General features: G+C 38.7%; 21 non-coding genes across 21 annotated transcripts; all 21 read left to right on the top strand.

The window, feature by feature from the left end:
* The first annotated feature begins 1,623 nt into the window (after positions 1–1,623).
* Positions 1,624–1,696, top strand: trnam-cau. The gene has a single exon. It is a non-coding gene; the product is annotated as a tRNA-Met (tRNA).
* Positions 1,697–1,974: 278 nt separating this feature from the next.
* On the top strand, positions 1,975–2,047 carry trnam-cau. Its single transcript has one exon. It is a non-coding gene; the product is annotated as a tRNA-Met (tRNA).
* Positions 2,048–2,325: 278 nt separating this feature from the next.
* Positions 2,326–2,398, top strand: trnam-cau. Its single transcript has one exon. It is a non-coding gene; the product is annotated as a tRNA-Met (tRNA).
* Positions 2,399–3,016: 618 nt separating this feature from the next.
* trnam-cau lies at positions 3,017–3,089 on the top strand. The gene has a single exon. It is a non-coding gene; the product is annotated as a tRNA-Met (tRNA).
* A 620-nt stretch (positions 3,090–3,709) lies between these two features.
* trnam-cau lies at positions 3,710–3,782 on the top strand. The gene has a single exon. It is a non-coding gene; the product is annotated as a tRNA-Met (tRNA).
* A 1,663-nt stretch (positions 3,783–5,445) lies between these two features.
* Positions 5,446–5,518, top strand: trnam-cau. The gene has a single exon. It is a non-coding gene; the product is annotated as a tRNA-Met (tRNA).
* Positions 5,519–6,133: 615 nt separating this feature from the next.
* Positions 6,134–6,206, top strand: trnam-cau. The gene has a single exon. It is a non-coding gene; the product is annotated as a tRNA-Met (tRNA).
* Positions 6,207–6,485: 279 nt separating this feature from the next.
* Positions 6,486–6,558, top strand: trnam-cau. Its single transcript has one exon. It is a non-coding gene; the product is annotated as a tRNA-Met (tRNA).
* A 618-nt stretch (positions 6,559–7,176) lies between these two features.
* Positions 7,177–7,249, top strand: trnam-cau. The gene has a single exon. It is a non-coding gene; the product is annotated as a tRNA-Met (tRNA).
* Positions 7,250–8,216: 967 nt separating this feature from the next.
* On the top strand, positions 8,217–8,289 carry trnam-cau. The gene has a single exon. It is a non-coding gene; the product is annotated as a tRNA-Met (tRNA).
* A 963-nt stretch (positions 8,290–9,252) lies between these two features.
* trnam-cau lies at positions 9,253–9,325 on the top strand. The gene has a single exon. It is a non-coding gene; the product is annotated as a tRNA-Met (tRNA).
* A 625-nt stretch (positions 9,326–9,950) lies between these two features.
* Positions 9,951–10,023, top strand: trnam-cau. The gene has a single exon. It is a non-coding gene; the product is annotated as a tRNA-Met (tRNA).
* A 270-nt stretch (positions 10,024–10,293) lies between these two features.
* Positions 10,294–10,366, top strand: trnam-cau. The gene has a single exon. It is a non-coding gene; the product is annotated as a tRNA-Met (tRNA).
* A 956-nt stretch (positions 10,367–11,322) lies between these two features.
* On the top strand, positions 11,323–11,395 carry trnam-cau. Its single transcript has one exon. It is a non-coding gene; the product is annotated as a tRNA-Met (tRNA).
* A 619-nt stretch (positions 11,396–12,014) lies between these two features.
* trnam-cau lies at positions 12,015–12,087 on the top strand. The gene has a single exon. It is a non-coding gene; the product is annotated as a tRNA-Met (tRNA).
* Positions 12,088–12,358: 271 nt separating this feature from the next.
* trnam-cau lies at positions 12,359–12,431 on the top strand. Its single transcript has one exon. It is a non-coding gene; the product is annotated as a tRNA-Met (tRNA).
* Positions 12,432–13,048: 617 nt separating this feature from the next.
* Positions 13,049–13,121, top strand: trnam-cau. Its single transcript has one exon. It is a non-coding gene; the product is annotated as a tRNA-Met (tRNA).
* A 957-nt stretch (positions 13,122–14,078) lies between these two features.
* On the top strand, positions 14,079–14,151 carry trnam-cau. The gene has a single exon. It is a non-coding gene; the product is annotated as a tRNA-Met (tRNA).
* Positions 14,152–14,776: 625 nt separating this feature from the next.
* Positions 14,777–14,849, top strand: trnam-cau. The gene has a single exon. It is a non-coding gene; the product is annotated as a tRNA-Met (tRNA).
* A 273-nt stretch (positions 14,850–15,122) lies between these two features.
* trnam-cau lies at positions 15,123–15,195 on the top strand. The gene has a single exon. It is a non-coding gene; the product is annotated as a tRNA-Met (tRNA).
* Positions 15,196–16,856: 1,661 nt separating this feature from the next.
* On the top strand, positions 16,857–16,929 carry trnam-cau. Its single transcript has one exon. It is a non-coding gene; the product is annotated as a tRNA-Met (tRNA).
* Positions 16,930–17,869: the final 940 nt, after the last annotated feature.

The following is a 17,869-nucleotide window of genomic DNA, read 5'->3' as shown; positions in this document are numbered from 1 at the left end:
GCTGAAGGTGAAAATGAATACACTGTTATTTTGGACTTTCACACAATACACACTTTTGTCAAGGTGGATACCACATCGTAAGGTCCATATCAATATGTATTACTTTAGAATGAAATCAATCTTTTTTCTCAGGGGTTGTCGAATTTCAGACGATACATACATTTTGGCACGGTGGTTTCAACATCACTGTAAAAATCTGAAGTTCGGGAATCGATATTTTTTTCTTCATTTTGGATATTTTTATAAGAAGGGCCTCGTTAGCGCAGTAGGTAGCGCGTCAGTCTCATAATCTGAAGGTCGTGAGTTCGATCCTCACACGGCAGCAAAGCTTTTAAAAAGACAGTGTTGGCTGAAGGTGAAAATGAATTCACTGCTGTTTTGGACATTCACACAATACATACTTTTGTCAAGGTGGATACCACATCGTAAGGTCCATATCGATATGTATTACTTTAGATTGAAATCAATCTTTTTTTCTCAGGAGTTGTCGAATTTCAGACCAGACATACATTTTGGCACGATGGTTTCTACATCACTGTAAAAATCTGACGTTCGGTATCGATATTTTTTCTTCTTCTTTTTGGATATTTTTACAAGAATGGCCTCGTTAGCGCAGTAGGTAGCGTGTCAGTCTCATAATCTGAAGGTCGTGAGTTTGATCTCACACGGGGCAGCAAACCTTATAAAAAGACAGTGTTGGCTGAAGGTGAAAATGAATACACTGTCATTTTGGACTTTCACACAATACATACTTTTGTCAAGGTGGATACCACATCGTAAGGTCCATATCGATATGTATTACTTTAGAATTAAATCAATCTTTTTTTCTCAGGGGTTGTCGAATTTCAGACGATACATACATTTTGGCACGGTGGTTTCAACATCACTGTCAAAATCTGAAGTCGGTATCAATATTTTTTTCTTCATTTTGGATATTTTTGCAAGAATGGCCTCGTTAGCGCAGTAGGTAGCGCGTTAGTCTCATAATCTGAAGGTCGTTAGTTCGATCCACAAAAAGACAGTGTTGGCTGAAAAGGAATTCACTGTTGTTTTGGACTTTCACACAATACATACTTTTGTCAAGGTGGATACCACATCGTAAGGTCCATATCGATATGTATTACTTTAGAATGAAATCAATCTTTTTTTCTCAGGGGTTGTCGAATTTCAGACCATACATACATTTTGGCACGGTGGTTTCAACATCACTGTCAAAATCTGACGTTCGGTAGTGATATTTTTTTCTTCATTTTGGATATTTTGGCAAAAAGGGCCTCGTTAGCGCAGTAGGTAGTGCGTCAATATCGTAATCTGAAGGTCATGAGTTCGATCCTCACACGGGGCAGCAAACCTTTCAAAAAGACAGTGTTGGCTGAAGGTGAAAATGAATTCACTGTTGTTTTGGACTTTCACACAATACATACTTTTGTCAAGGTGGATACCACATCGTAAGGTCCATATCGATATGTATTACTTTAGATTGAAATCAATCTTTTTTCTCAGGGGTTGTCGAATTTCAGACCAGACATACATTTTGGCACGATGGTTTCAACATCACTGTAAAAATCTGAAGTTCGGTAATCGATATTTTTTTCTTCATTTTGGATATTTTTATAAAGAAGGGCCTCGTTAGCGCAGTAGGTAGCGCGTCAGTCTCATAATCTGAAGGTCGTGAGTTCGATCCTCACACGGGGCAGCAAAGCTTTCAAAAAGACAGTGTTGGCTGAATGAAGTGAAAATGAATACACTGTTATTTTGTACTTTCACACAATACACACTTTTGTCAAGGTGGATACCACATCGTAAGGTCCATATCAATGTATTACTTTAGAATGAAATCAATCTTTTTTCTCAGGGGTTGTCGAATTTCAGACGATACATACATTTTGGCACGGTGGTTTCAACATCACTGTAAAAATCTGAAGTTCGGGAATCGATATTTTTTTCTTCATTTTGGATATTTTTATAAGAAGGGCCTCGTTAGCGCAGTAGGTAGCGCGTCAGTCTCATAATCTGAAGGTCGTGAGTTCGATCCTCACACGGGGCAGCAAAGCTTTTAAAAAGACAGTGTTGGCTGAAGGTGAAAATGAATTCACTGCTGTTTTGGACATTCACACAATACATACTTTTGTCAAGGTGGATACCACATCGTAAGGTCCATATCGATATGTATTACTTTAGATTGAAATCAATCTTTTTTTCTCAGGAGTTGTCGAATTTCAGACCAGACATACATTTTGGCACGATGGTTTCTACATCACTGTAAAAATCTGACGTTCGGTATCGATATTTTTTTTCTTCTTTTTGGATATTTTTACAAGAATGGCCTCGTTAGCGCAGTAGGTAGCGCGTCAGTCTCATAATCTGAAGGTCGTGAGTTCGATCCTCACACGGGGCAGCAAAGCTTTTAAAAAGACAGTGTTGGCTGAAGGTGAAAATGAATACACTGTCGTTTTGGACTTTCACACAATACATACTTTTGTCAAGGTGGATACCACATCGGAAGGTCCACATCGATATGTATTACTTTAGAATGAAATCAATCTTTTTTCTCAGGGATTGTCGAATTTCAGACGATACATAGATTTTGGCACGGTGGTTTCAACATCACTGTCAAAATCTGAAGTCGGTATCGATATTTTTTTCTTCATTTTGGATATTTTTGCAAGAATGGCCTCGTTAGCGCAGTAGGTAGCGCGTTAGTCTCATAATCCTAAGGTCGTGAGTTCGATCCTCACACGGGGCAGCAAACCTTTCAAAAAGACAGTGTTGGCTGAAAAGGAATTGACTGTTGTTTTGGACTTTCACACAATACATACTTTTGTCAAGGTGGATACCACATCGTAAGGTCCATATCGATATGTATTACTTTAGAATGAAATCAATCTTTTTTCTCAGGGATTGTCGAATTTCAGACGATACATAGATTTTGGCACGATGGTTTCAACATCACTGTCAAAATCTGAAGTTCGGGAATCTATATTTTTTTCTTCATTTTGGATATTTTACAAGAAGGGCCTCGTTAGCGCAGTAGGTAGCGCGTCAGTCTCATAATCTGAAGGTCGTGAGTTCGATCCTCACACGGGGCAGCAAACCTTTCAAAAAGACAGTGTTGGCTGAAAAGGAATTGACTGTTGTTTTGGACTTTCACACAATACATACTTTTGTCAAGGTGGATACCACATCGTAAGGTCCATATCGATATGTATTACTTTAGAATGAAATCAATCTTTTTTCTCAGGGGTTGTCGAATTTCAGACCATACATACATTTTGGCACGGTGGTTTCAACATCACTGTCAAAATCTGACGTTCGGTAGTGATATTTTTTTCTTCATTTTTTCGATATTTTGGCAAAAAGGGCCTCGTTAGCGCAGTAGGTAGTCGTCATATCATAATCTGAAGGTCATGAGTTTGATCCTCACACGGGGCAGCAAAGCTTTCAAAAAGACAGTGTTGGCTGAAGGTGAAAATGAATTCACTGTCGTTTTGGACTTTCAAACAATACATACTTTTGTCAAGGTGGATACCACATCGTAAGGTCCATATCGATATGTATTACTTTAGAATGAAATCAATCTTTTTCTCAGGGGTTGTCGAATTTCAGACGATACATACATTTTGGCACGGTGGTTTCAACATCACTGTAAAAATCTGACGTTCGGGAATTGATATTTTTTTCTTCATTTTGGATATTTTTATAAAGAAGGGCCTCGTTAGCGCAGTAGGTAGCGCGTCAGTCTCATAATCTGAAGGTCGTGAGTTCGATCCTCACACGGGGCAGCAAACCTTTCAAAAAGACAGTGTTGGCTGAAAAAATGAATTGACTGTTGTTTTGGACTTTCACACAATACATACTTTTGTCAAGGTGGATACCACATCGTAAGGTCCATATCGATATGTATTACTTTAGAATGAAATCAATCTTTTTTCTCAGGGGTTGTCGAATTTCAGACCATACATACATTTTGGCACGGTGGTTTCAACATCACTGTCAAAATCTGACGTTCGGTAATGATATTTTTTTCTTCATTTTTTCGATATTTTGGCAAAGAAGGGCCTCGTTAGCGCAGTAGGTAGTGCGTCAATATCATAATCTGAAGGTCATGAGTTTGATCCTCACACGGGGCAGCAAAGCTTTCAAAAAGACAGTGTTGGCTGAAGGTGAAAATGAATTCACTGTCGTTTTGGACTTTCAAACAATACATACTTTTGTCAAGGTGGATACCACATCGTAAGGTCCATATCGATATGTATTACTTTAGAATGAAATCAATCTTTTTTTCTCAGGGGTTGTCGAATTTCAGACGATACATACATTTTGGCACGGTGGTTTCAACATCACTGTAAAAATCTGAAGTTCGGGAATCGATATTTTTTTCTTCATTTTGGATATTTTTATAAGAAGGGCCTCGTTAGCGCAGTAGGTAGCGCGTCAGTCTCATAATCCTAAGGTCGTGAGTTCGATCCTCACACGGGGCAGCAAATCTTTCAAAAAGACAGTGTTGGCTGAAAAAATGAATTGACTGTTGTTTTGGACTTTCACACAATACATACTTTTGTCAAGGTGGATACCACATCGTAAGGTCCATATCGATATGTATTACTTTAGAATGAAATCAATCTTTTTCTCAGGGATTGTCGAATTTCAGACCATACATACATTTTGGCACGGTGGTTTCAACATCACTGTAAAAATCTGCCGTTCGGGAATCTATATTTTTTTCTTCATTTTGGATATTTTTATAAGAAGGGCCTCGTTAGCGCAGTAGGTAGCGCGTCAGTCTCATAATCTGAAGGTCGTGAGTTCGATCCTCACACGGGAGCAAACCTTTCAAAAAGACAGTGTTGGCTGAAAAAATGGAATTCACTGTTGTTTTGGACTTTCACACAATACATACTTTTGTCAAGGTGGATACCACATCGTAAGGTCCATATCGATATGTATTACTTTAGAATGAAATCAATCTTTTTTCTCAGGGGTTGTCGAATTTCAGACCAGACATACATTTTGGCACGGTGGTTTCAACATCACTGTCAAAATCTGACGTTCGGTAGTGATATTTTTTCTTCATTTTGGATATTTTGGCAAAAAGGGCCTCGTTAGCGCAGTAGGTAGTGCGTCAACATCATAATCTGAAGGTCATGAGTTCGATCCTCACACGGGGCAGCAAACCTTTCAAAAAGACAGTGTTGGCTGAAAAGGAAAATGAATTCACTGTTGTTTTGGACTTTCACACAATACATACTTTTGTCAAGGTGGATACCACATCGTAAGGTCCATATCGATATGTATTACTTTAGAATGAAATCAATCTTTTTCTCAGGGATTGTCGAATTTCAGACGATACATAGATTTTGGCACGGTGGTTTCAACATCACTGTAAAAATCTGAAGTTCGGGAATCTATATTTTTTTCTTCATTTTGGATATTTTTACAAGAAGGGCCTCGTTAGCGCAGTAGGTAGCGCGTCAGTCTCATAATCTGAAGGTCGTGAGTTCGATCCTCACACGGGGCAGCAAACCTTTCAAAAAGACAGTGTTGGCTGAAAAGGAATTCACTGTTGTTTTGGACTTTCACACAATACATACTTTTGTCAAGGTGGATACCACATCGTAAGGTCCATATCGATATGTATTACTTTAGAATGAAATCAATCTTTTTTTCTCAGGGGTTGTCGAATTTCAGACCAGACATACATTTTGGCACGGTGGTTTCAACATCACTGTCAAAATCTGACGTTCGGTAGTGATATTTTTTTCTTCATTTTGGATATTTTGGCAAAAAGGGCCTTGTTAGCGCAGTAGGTAGTGCGTCAACATCATAATCTGAAGGTCATGAGTTCGATCCTCACACGGGGCAGCAAACCTTTCAAAAAGACAGTGTTGGCTGAAAAGGAATTCACTTTTGTTTTGGACTTTCACACAATACATACTTTTGTCAAGGTGGATACCACATCGTAAGGTCCATATCAATATGTATTACTTTAGAATGAAATCAATCTTTTTTCTCAGGGGTTGTCGAATTTCAGACGATACATACATTTTGGCACGGTGGTTTCAACATCACTGTAAAAATCTGAAGTTCGGGAATCGATATTTTTTTCTTCATTTTGGATATTTTTATAAGAAGGGCCTCGTTAGCGCAGTAGGTAGCGCGTCAGTCTCATAATCTGAAGGTCGTGAGTTCGATCCTCACACGGGGCAGCAAAGCTTTTAAAAAGACAGTGTTGGCTGAAGGTGAAAATGAATTCACTGCTGTTTTGGACATTCACACAATACATACTTTTGTCAAGGTGGATACCACATCGTAAGGTCCATATCGATATGTATTACTTTAGATTGAAATCAATCTTTTTTTCTCAGGAGTTGTCGAATTTCAGACCAGACATACATTTTGGCACGATGGTTTCTACATCACTGTAAAAATCTGACGTTCGGTATCGATATTTTTTTTTCTTCTTTTTGGATATTTTTACAAGAATGGCCTCGTTAGCGCAGTAGGTAGCGCGTCAGTCTCATAATCTGAAGGTCGTGAGTTCGATCCTCACACGGGGCAGCAAAGCTTTTAAAAAGACAGTGTTGGCTGAAGGTGAAAATGAATACACTGTCGTTTTGGACTTTCACACAATACATACTTTTGTCAAGGTGGATACCACATCGGAAGGTCCACATCGATATGTATTACTTTAGAATGAAATCAATCTTTTTTCTCAGGGATTGTCGAATTTCAGACGATACATAGATTTTGGCACGGTGGTTTCAACATCACTGTCAAAATCTGAAGTCGGTATCGATATTTTTTTCTTCATTTTGGATATTTTTGCAAGAATGGCCTCGTTAGCGCAGTAGGTAGCGCGTTAGTCTCATAATCCTAAGGTCGTGAGTTCGATCCTCACACGGGGCAGCAAACCTTTCAAAAAGACAGTGTTGGCTGAAAAGGAATTGACTGTTGTTTTGGACTTTCACACAATACATACTTTTGTCAAGGTGGATACCACATCGTAAGGTCCATATCGATATGTATTACTTTAGAATGAAATCAATCTTTTTTCTCAGGGATTGTCGAATTTCAGACGATACATAGATTTTGGCACGGTGGTTTCAACATCACTGTAAAAATCTGCCGTTCGGGAATCTATATTTTTTTCTTCATTTTGGATATTTTACAAGAAGGGCCTCGTTAGCGCAGTAGGTAGCGCGTCAGTCTCATAATCTGAAGGTCGTGAGTTCGATCCTCACACGGGGCAGCAAACCTTTCAAAAAGACAGTGTTGGCTGAAAAGGAATTGACTGTTGTTTTGGACTTTCACACAATACATACTTTTGTCAAGGTGGATACCACATCGTAAGGTCCATATCGATATGTATTACTTTAGAATGAAATCAATCTTTTTTTCTCAGGGGTTGTCGAATTTCAGACCATACATACATTTTGGCACGGTGGTTTCAACATCACTGTCAAAATCTGACGTTCGGTAGTGATATTTTTTTCTTCATTTTTTCGATATTTTGGCAAAAAGGGCCTCGTTAGCGCAGTAGGTAGTGCGTCAATATCATAATCTGAAGGTCATGAGTTTGATCCTCACACGGGGCAGCAAAGCTTTCAAAAAGACAGTGTTGGCTGAAGGTGAAAATGAATTCACTGTCGTTTTGGACTTTCAAACAATACATACTTTTGTCAAGGTGGATACCACATCGTAAGGTCCATATCGATATGTATTACTTTAGAATGAAATCAATCTTTTTGTCTCAGGGGTTGTCGAATTTCAGACGATACATACGTTTTGGCAAGGTGGTTTCAACATCACTGTAAAAATCTGACGTTCGGGAATTGATATTTTTTTTCTTCATTTTGGATATTTTACAAGAAGGGCCTCGTTAGAGCAGTAGGTAGCGCGTCAGTCTCATAATCTGAAGGTCGTGAGTTCGATCCTCACACGGGGCAGCAAACCTTTCAAAAAGACAGTGTTGGCTGAAAAAATGAATTGACTGTTGTTTTGGACTTTCACACAATACATACTTTTGTCAAGGTGGATACCACATCGTAAGGTCCATATCGATATGTATTACTTTAGAATGAAATCAATCTTTTTTCTCAGGGTTGTCGAATTTCAGACCAGACATACATTTTGGCACGATGGTTTCAACATCACTGTAAAAATCTGACGTTCGGGAATCTATTTTTTTCTTCATTTTGGATATTTTTACAAGAATGGCCTCGTTAGCGCAGTAGGTAGCGCGTCAGTCTCATAATCTGAAGGTCGTGAGTTCGATCCTCACACGGGGCAGCAAAGCTTTTAAAAAGACAGTGTTGGCTGAAGGTGAAAATGAATACACTGTTGTTTTGGACTTTCACACAATACATACTTTTGTCAAGGTGGATACCACATCGTAAGGTCCATATCGATATGTATTACTTTAGAATGAAATCAATCTTTTTTCTCAGGGGTTGTCGAATTTCAGACCATACATACATTTTGGCACGGTGGTTTCAACATCACTGTCAAAATCTGACGTTCGGTAGTGATATTTTTTTCTTCATTTTGGATATTTTGGCAAAAAGGGCCTCGTTAGCGCAGTAGGTAGCGCGTCAGTCTCATAATCTGAAGGTCGTGAGTTTGATCCTCACACGGGTCAGCAAACCTTTCAAAAAGACAGTGTTGGCTGAAAAGGAATTGACTGTTGTTTTGGACTTTCACACAATACATACTTTTGTCAAGGTGGATACCACATCGTAAGGTCCATATCGATATGTATTACTTTAGAATGAAATCAATCTTTTTTCTCAGGGGTTGTCGAATTTCAGACGATACATACATTTTGGCACGGTGGTTTCAACATCACTGTAAAAATCTGACGTTCGGGAATCTATATTTTTTTCTTCATTTTGGATATTTTTACAAGAAGGGCCTCGTTAGCGCAGTAGGTAGTGCGTCAGTCTCATAATCTGAAGGTCGTGAGTTCGATCCTCACACGGGGCAGCAAACCTTTCAAAAAGACAGTGTTGGCTGAAAAGGAATTCACTGTTGTTTTGGACTTTCACACAATACATACTTTTGTCAAGGTGGATACCACATCGTAAGGTCCATATCGATATGTATTACTTTAGAATGAAATCAATCTTTTTTCTCAGGGGTTGTCGAATTTCAGACGATACATACATTTTGGCACGGTGGTTTCAACATCACTGTAAAAATCTGCCGTTCGGGAATCTATATTTTTTTCTTCATTTTGGATATTTTACAAGAAGGGCCTCGTTAGCGCAGTAGGTAGCGCGTCAGTCTCATAATCTGAAGGTCGTGAGTTCGATCCTCACACGGGGCAGCAAACCTTTCAAAAAGACAGTGTTGGCTGAAAAGGAATTGACTGTTGTTTTGGACTTTCACACAATACATACTTTTGTCAAGGTGGATACCACATCGTAAGGTCCATATCGATATGTATTACTTTAGAATGAAATCAATCTTTTTTTCTCAGGGGTTGTCGAATTTCAGACCATACATACATTTTGGCACGGTGGTTTCAACATCACTGTCAAAATCTGACGTTCGGTAGTGATATTTTTTTCTTCATTTTTTCGATATTTTGGCAAAAAGGGCCTCGTTAGCGCAGTAGGTAGTGCGTCAATATCATAATCTGAAGGTCATGAGTTTGATCCTCACACGGGGCAGCAAAGCTTTCAAAAAGACAGTGTTGGCTGAAGGTGAAAATGAATTCACTGTCGTTTTGGACTTTCAAACAATACATACTTTTGTCAAGGTGGATACCACATCGTAAGGTCCATATCGATATGTATTACTTTAGAATGAAATCAATCTTTTTGTCTCAGGGGTTGTCGAATTTCAGACGATACATACGTTTTGGCAAGGTGGTTTCAACATCACTGTAAAAATCTGACGTTCGGGAATTGATATTTTTTTTCTTCATTTCGGGTATTTTTATAAGAAGGGCCTCGTTAGCGCAGTCGGTAGCGCGTCAGTCTCATAATCTGAAGGTCGTGAGTTCGATCCTCACACGGGGCAGCAAACCTTTCAAAAAGACAGTGTTGGCTGAAAATGAATTGACTGTTGTTTTGGACTTTCACACAATACATACTTTTGTCAAGGTGGATACCACATCGTAAGGTCCATATCGATATGTATTACTTTAGAATGAAATCAATCTTTTTTCTCAGGGATTGTCGAATTTCAGACGATACATAGATTTTGGCACGGTGGTTTCAACATCACTGTAAAAATCTGCCGTTCGGGAATCTATATTTTTTTCTTCATTTTGGATATTTTACAAGGAGGGCCTCGTTAGCGCAGTAGGTAGCGCGTCAGTCTCATAATCTGAAGGTCGTGAGTTCGATCCTCACACGGGGCAGCAAACCTTTCAAAAAGACAGTGTTGGCTGAAAAGGAATTGACTGTTGTTTTGGACTTTCACACAATACATACTTTTGTCAAGGTGGATACCACATCGTAAGGTCCATATCGATATGTATTACTTTAGAATGAAATCAATCTTTTTTTATCAGGGGTTGTCGAATTTCAGACCAGACATACGTTTGGCACGGTGGTTTCAACATCACTGTCAAAATCTGACGTTCGGTAGTGATATTTTTTTCTTCATTTTGGATATTTTGGCAAAAAGGGCCTTGTTAGCGCAGTAGGTAGTGCGTCATCATCATAATCTGAAGGTCATGAGTTCGATCCTCACACGGGGCAGCAAACCTTTCAAAAAGACAGTGTTGGCTGAAAATGAATTCACTTTTGTTTTGGACTTTCACACAATACATACTTTTGTCAAGGTGGATACCACATCGTAAGGTCCATATCGATATGTATTACTTTAGAATGAAATCAATCTTTTTTCTCAGGGGTTGTCGAATTTCAGACGATACATACATTTTGGCACGGTGGTTTTAACATCACTGTAAAAATCTGCCGTTCGGGAATCTATATTTTTTTCTTCATTTTGGATATTTTACAAGAAGGGCCTCGTTAGCGCAGTAGGTAGTGCGTCAGTCTCATAATCTGAAGGTCGTGAGTTCGATCCTCACACGGGGCAGCAAACCTTTCAAAAAGACAGTGTTGGCTGAAAATGAATTCACTGTTGTTTTGGACTTTCACACAATACATACTTTTGTCAAGGTGGATACCACATCGTAAGGTCCATATCGATATGTATTACTTTAGAATGAAATCAATCTTTTTTCTCAGGGGTTGTCGAATTTCAGACGATACATACATTTTGGCACGGTGGTTTCAACATCACTGTAAAAATCTGAAGTTCGGGAATCTATATTTTTTCTTCATTTTGGATATTTTTATAAGAAGGGCCTCGTTAGCGCAGTCGGTAGCGCGTCAGTCTCATAATCTGAAGGTCGTGAGTTCGATCCTCACACGGGGCAGCAAACCTTTCAAAAAGACAGTGTTGGCTGAAAAGGAATTGACTGTCATTTTGGACTTTCACACAATACATACTTTTGTCAAGGTGGATACCACATCGTAAGGTCCATATCGATATGTATTACTTTAGAATGAAATCAATCTTTTTTTCTCAGGGGTTGTCGAATTTCAGACAATACATACATTTTGGCACGGTGGTTTCAACATCACTGTAAAAATCTGAAGTTCGGTATCAATATTTTTTTTCTTTTTGGATATTTTGAAAGAAGTACCTGTTAGCGCAGTAGGTAGCTTGTCAGTCTCATAATCTGAAAGTCGTGAGTTTGATTCTAACACGGGGCATCAAACCTTTTAAAAAGACAGTGTTGGCTGAAGGTGAAAATGAATACACTGTCATTTTGGACTTTCACACAATACATACTTTTGTCAAGGTGGATACCACATCGGAAGGTACACATCGATATGTATTACTTTAGAATGAACTCAAATCTTTTTGTCTCAGGGGTTGTCGAATTTCAGACGATACATACATTTTGGCACGGTGGTTTCAAAATCACTGTAAAAATCTGACGTTCGGGAATCGATATTTTTTTCTTTATTTTGGATATTTTTGCAAGAAGGGCCTCGTTAGCGCAGTAGGTAGCGCGTCAGTCTCATAATCTGAAGGTCGTGAGTTCGATCCTCACACGGGGCAGCAAACCTTTCAAAAAGACAGTGTTGGCTGAAAATGAATTCACTGTTGTTTTGGACTTTCACACAATACATACTTTTGTCAAGGTGGATACCACATCGTAAGGTCCATATCGATATGTATTACTTTAGAATGAAATCAATCTTTTTTCTCAGGAGTTGTCGAATTTCAGACCAGACATACATTTTGGCACGATGGTTTCTACATCACTGTAAAAATCTGACGTTCGGTATCAATATTTTTTTTCTTCTTTTTGGATATTTTTACAAGAATGGCCTCGTTAGCGCAGTAGGTAGCGCGTCAGTCTCATAATCTGAAGGTCGTGAGTTCGATCCTCACACGGGGCAGCAAAGCTTTTAAAAAGACAGTGTTGGCTGAAGGTGAAAATGAATACACTGTCGTTTTGGACTTTCACACAATACATACTTTTGTCAAGGTGGATACCACATCGGAAGGTCCACATCGATATGTATTACTTTAGAATGAAATCAATCTTTTTTCTCAGGGATTGTCGAATTTCAGACGATACATAGATTTTGGCACGGTGGTTTCAACATCACTGTCAAAATCTGAAGTCGGTATCGATATTTTTTCTTCATTTTGGATATTTTTGCAAGAATGGCCTCGTTAGCGCAGTAGGTAGCGCGTTAGTCTCATAATCCTAAGGTCGTGAGTTCGATCCTCACACGGGGCAGCAAACCTTTCAAAAAGACAGTGTTGGCTGAAAAGGAATTGACTGTTGTTTTGGACTTTCACACAATACATACTTTTGTCAAGGTGGATACCACATCGTAAGGTCCATATCGATATGTATTACTTTAGAATGAAATCAATCTTTTTTCTCAGGGATTGTCGAATTTCAGACGATACATAGATTTTGGCACGGTGGTTTCAACATCACTGTAAAAATCTGAAGTCGGTATCGATATTTTTTTCTTCATTTTGGATATTTTTGCAAGAATGGGCCTCGTTAGCGCAGTAGGTAGCGCGTCAGTCTCATAATCTGAAGGTCGTGAGTTCGATCCTCACACGGGGCAGCAAACCTTTCAAAAAGACAGTGTTGGCTGAAAAGGAATTGACTGTTGTTTTGGACTTTCACACAATACATACTTTTGTCAAGGTGGATACCACATCGTAAGGTCCATATCGATATGTATTACTTTAGAATGAAATCAATCTTTTTTCTCAGGGATTGTCGAATTTCAGACGATACATAGATTTTGGCACGGTGGTTTCAACATCACTGTAAAAATCTGCCGTTCGGGAATCTATATTTTTTTCTTCATTTTGGATATTTTACAAGAAGGGCCTCGTTAGCGCAGTAGGTAGTGCGTCAGTCTCATAATCTGAAGGTCATGAGTTCGATCCTCACACGGGGCAGCAAACCTTTCAAAAAGACAGTGTTGGCTGAAAAGGAATTGACTGTTGTTTTGGACTTTCACACAATACATACTTTTGTCAAGGTGGATACCACATCGTAAGGTCCATATCGATATGTATTACTTTAGAATGAAATCAATCTTTTTTCATCAGGGGTTGTCGAATTTCAGACCAGACATACGTTTGGCACGGTGGTTTCAACATCACTGTCAAAATCTGACGTTCGGTAGTGATATTTTTTTCTTCATTTTGGATATTTTGGCAAAATGGGCCTTGTTAGCGCAGTAGGTAGTGCGTCAACATCATAATCTGAAGGTCATGAGTTCGATCCTCACACGGGGCAGCAAACCTTTCAAAAAGACAGTGTTGGCTGAAAATGAATTCACTTTTGTTTTGGACTTTCACACAATACATACTTTTGTCAAGGTGGATACCACATCGTAAGGTCCATATCGATATGTATTACTTTAGAATGAAATCAATCTTTTTTCTCAGGGGTTGTCGAATTTCAGACGATACATACATTTTGGCACGGTGGTTTCAACATCACTGTAAAAATCTGCCGTTCGGGAATCTATATTTTTTTCTTCATTTTGGATATTTTTACAAGAAGGGCCTCGTTAGCGCAGTAGGTAGCGCGTCAGTCTCATAATCTGAAGGTCGTGAGTTCGATCCTCACACGGGGCAGCAAACCTTTCAAAAAGACAGTGTTGGCTGAAAAAATGAATTGACTGTCATTTTGGACTTTCACACAATACATACTTTTGTCAAGGTGGATACCACATCGTAAGGTCCATATCGATATGTATTACTTTAGAATGAAATCAATCTTTTTTCTCAGGGGTTGTCGAATTTCAGACCATACATACATTTTGGCACGGTGGTTTCAACATCACTGTAAAAATCTGAAGTTCGGTATCAATATTTTTTTCATTTCTTTTTGGATATTCTTGAAAGAAGTACTCGTTAGCGCAGTAGGTAGCGTGTCAGTCTCATAATCTGAAAGTCGTGAGTTTGATTCTAACACGGGGCATCAAACCTAATAAAAAGACAGTGTTGGCTGAAGGTGAAAATGAATACACTGTCATTTTGGACTTTCACACAATACATACTTTTGTCAAGGTGGATACCACATCGGAAGGTCCATATCGATATGTATTACTTTAGAATGAACTCAAATCTTTTTGTCTCAGGGGTTGTCGAATTTCAGACGATACATACATTTTGGCACGGTGGTTTCAAAATCACTGTAAAAATCTGACGTTCGGGAATCGATATTTTTTTCTTTATTTTGGATATTTTTGCAAGAAGGGCCTCGTTAGCGCAGTAGGTAGCGCGTCAGTCTCATAATCTGAAGGTCGTGAGTTCGATCCTCACACGGGGCAGCAAACCTTTCAAAAAGACAGTGTTGGCTGAAAATGAATTCACTGTTGTTTTGGACTTTCACACAATACATACTTTTGTCAAGGTGGATACCACATCGTAAGGTCCATATCGATATGTATTACTTTAGAATGAAATCAATCTTTTTTTCTCAGGAGTTGTCGAATTTCAGACCAGACATACATTTTGGCACGATGGTTTCTACATCACTGTAAAAATCTGACGTTCGGTATCAATATTTTTTTTTCTTCTTTTTGGATATTTTTACAAGAATGGCCTCGTTAGCGCAGTAGGTAGCGCGTCAGTCTCATAATCTGAAGGTCGTGAGTTCGATCCTCACACGGGGCAGCAAACCTTTCAAAAAGACAGTGTTGGCTGAAAAGGAATTGACTGTCATTTTGGACTTTCACACAATACATACTTTTGTCAAGGTGGATACCACATCGTAAGGTCCATATCGATATGTATTACTTTAGAATGAAATCAATCTTTTTTCTCAGGGGTTGTCGAATTTCAGACCATACATACATTTTGGCACGGTGGTTTCAACATCACTGTCAAAATCTGACGTTCGGTAGTGATATTTTTTTCTTCATTTTTTCGATATTTTGGCAAAAAGGGCCTCGTTAGCGCAGTAGGTAGTGCGTCAATATCATAATCTGAAGGTCATGAGTTTGATCCTCACACGGGGCAGCAAAGCTTTCAAAAAGACAGTGTTGGCTGAAGGTGAAAATGAATTCACTGTCGTTTTGGACTTTCAAACAATACATACTTTTGTCAAGGTGGATACCACATCGTAAGGTCCATATCGATATGTATTACTTTAGAATGAAATCAATCTTTTTTCTCAGGGGTTGTCGAATTTCAGACGATACATACATTTTGGCACGGTGGTTTTAACATCACTGTAAAAATCTGCCGTTCGGGAATCTATATTTTTTTCTTCATTTTGTATATTTTACAAGAAGGGCCTCGTTAGCGCAGTAGGTAGTGCGTCAGTCTCATAATCTGAAGGTCGTGAGTTCGATCCTCACACGGGGCAGCAAACCTTTCAAAAAGACAGTGTTGGCTGAAAAGGAATTCACTTTTGTTTTGGACTTTCACACAATACATACTTTTGTCAAGGTGGATACCACATCGTAAGGTCCATATCGATATGTATTACTTTAGAATGAAATCAATCTTTTTTCTCAGGGGTTGTCGAATTTCAGACGATACATACATTTTGGCACGGTGGTTTTAACATCACTGTAAAAATCTGCCGTTCGGGAATCTATATTTTTTTCTTCATTTCGGGTATTTTTATAAGAAGGGCCTCGTTAGCGCAGTCAGTAGCGCGTCAGTCTCATAATCTGAAGGTCGTGAGTTCGATCCTCACACAGGGCAGCAAACCTTTCAAAAAGACAGTGTTGGCTGAAAAGGAATTGACTGTCATTTTGGACTTTCACACAATACATACTTTTGTCAAGGTGGATACCACATCGTAAGGTCCATATCGATATGTATTACTTTAGAATGAAATCAATCTTTTTTTCTCAGGGGTTGTCGAATTTCAGACAATACATACATTTTGGCACGGTGGTTTCAACATCACTGTAAAAATCTGAAGTTCGGTATCAATATTTTTTAAATTTCTTTTTGGATATTCTTGAAAGAAGTACTCGTTAGCGCAGTAGGTAGCGTGTCAGTCTCATAATCTGAAAGTCGTGAGTTTGATTCTAACACGGGGCATCAAACCTTTAAAAAGACAGTGTTGGCTGAAGGTGAAAATGAATACACTGTCATTTTGGACTTTCACACAATACATACTTTTGTCAAGGTGGATACCACATCGGAAGGTACATATCGATATGTATTACTTTAGAATGAACTCAAATCTTTTTGTCTCAGGGGTTGTCGAATTTCAGACGATACATACATTTTGGCACGGTGGTTTCAAAATCACTGTAAAAATCTGACGTTCGGGAATCGATATTTTTTTCTTTATTTTGGATATTTTTGCAAGAAGGGCCTCGTTAGCGCAGTAGGTAGCGCGTCAGTCTCATAATCTGAAGGTCGTGAGTTCGATCCTCACACGGGGCAGCAAACCTTTCAAAAAGACAGTGTTGGCTGAAAATGAATTCACTGTTGTTTTGGACTTTCACACAATACATACTTTTGTCAAGGTTGATACCACATCGTAAGGTCCATATCGATATGTATTACTTTAGAATGAAATCAATCTTTTTTTCTCAGGAGTTGTCGAATTTCAGACCAGACATACATTTTGGCACGATGGTTTCTACATCACTGTAAAAATCTGACGTTCGGTATCAATATTTTTTTTTCTTCTTTTTGGATATTTTTACAAGAATGGCCTCGTTAGCGCAGTAGGTAGCGCGTCAGTCTCATAATCTGAAGGTCGTGAGTTCGATCCTCACACGGGACAGCAAAGCTTTTAAAAAGACAGTGTTGGCTGAAGGTGAAAATGAATACACTGTCGTTTTGGACTTTCACACAATACATACTTTTGTCAAGGTGGATACCACATCGGAAGGTCCACATCGATATGTATTACTTTAGAATGAAATCAATCTTTTTTCTCAGGGATTGTCGAATTTCAGACGATACATAGATTTTGGCACGGTGGTTTCAACATCACTGTCAAAATCTGAAGTCGGTATCGATATTTTTTTCTTCATTTTTTCGATATTTTGGCAAAAAGGGCCTCGTTAGCGCAGTAGGTAGTGCGTCAATATCATAATCTGAAGGTCATGAGTTTGATCCTCACACGGGGCAGCAAAGCTTTCAAAAAGACAGTGTTGTCTGAAGGTGAAAATGAATTCACTGTCGTTTTGGACTTTCAAACAATACATACTTTTGTCAAGGTGGATACCACATCGTAAGGTCCATATCGATATGTATTACTTTAAAATCAAATCAAATCAAATCAAATTTATTTATATAGCCCTTCGTACATCAGCTGATATCTCAAAGTGCTGTACAGAAACCCAGCCTAAAACCCCAAACAGCAAACAATGCA

This window comes from Oncorhynchus gorbuscha, unplaced genomic scaffold (assembly GCF_021184085.1).
Source record: "Oncorhynchus gorbuscha isolate QuinsamMale2020 ecotype Even-year unplaced genomic scaffold, OgorEven_v1.0 Un_scaffold_1844, whole genome shotgun sequence".
Classification (NCBI taxonomy): Eukaryota; Metazoa; Chordata; class Actinopteri; order Salmoniformes; family Salmonidae; genus Oncorhynchus; species Oncorhynchus gorbuscha.
Note: the sequence above shows the minus strand (reverse complement) of the source record. Positions and strands in the feature narration are given on the sequence as shown.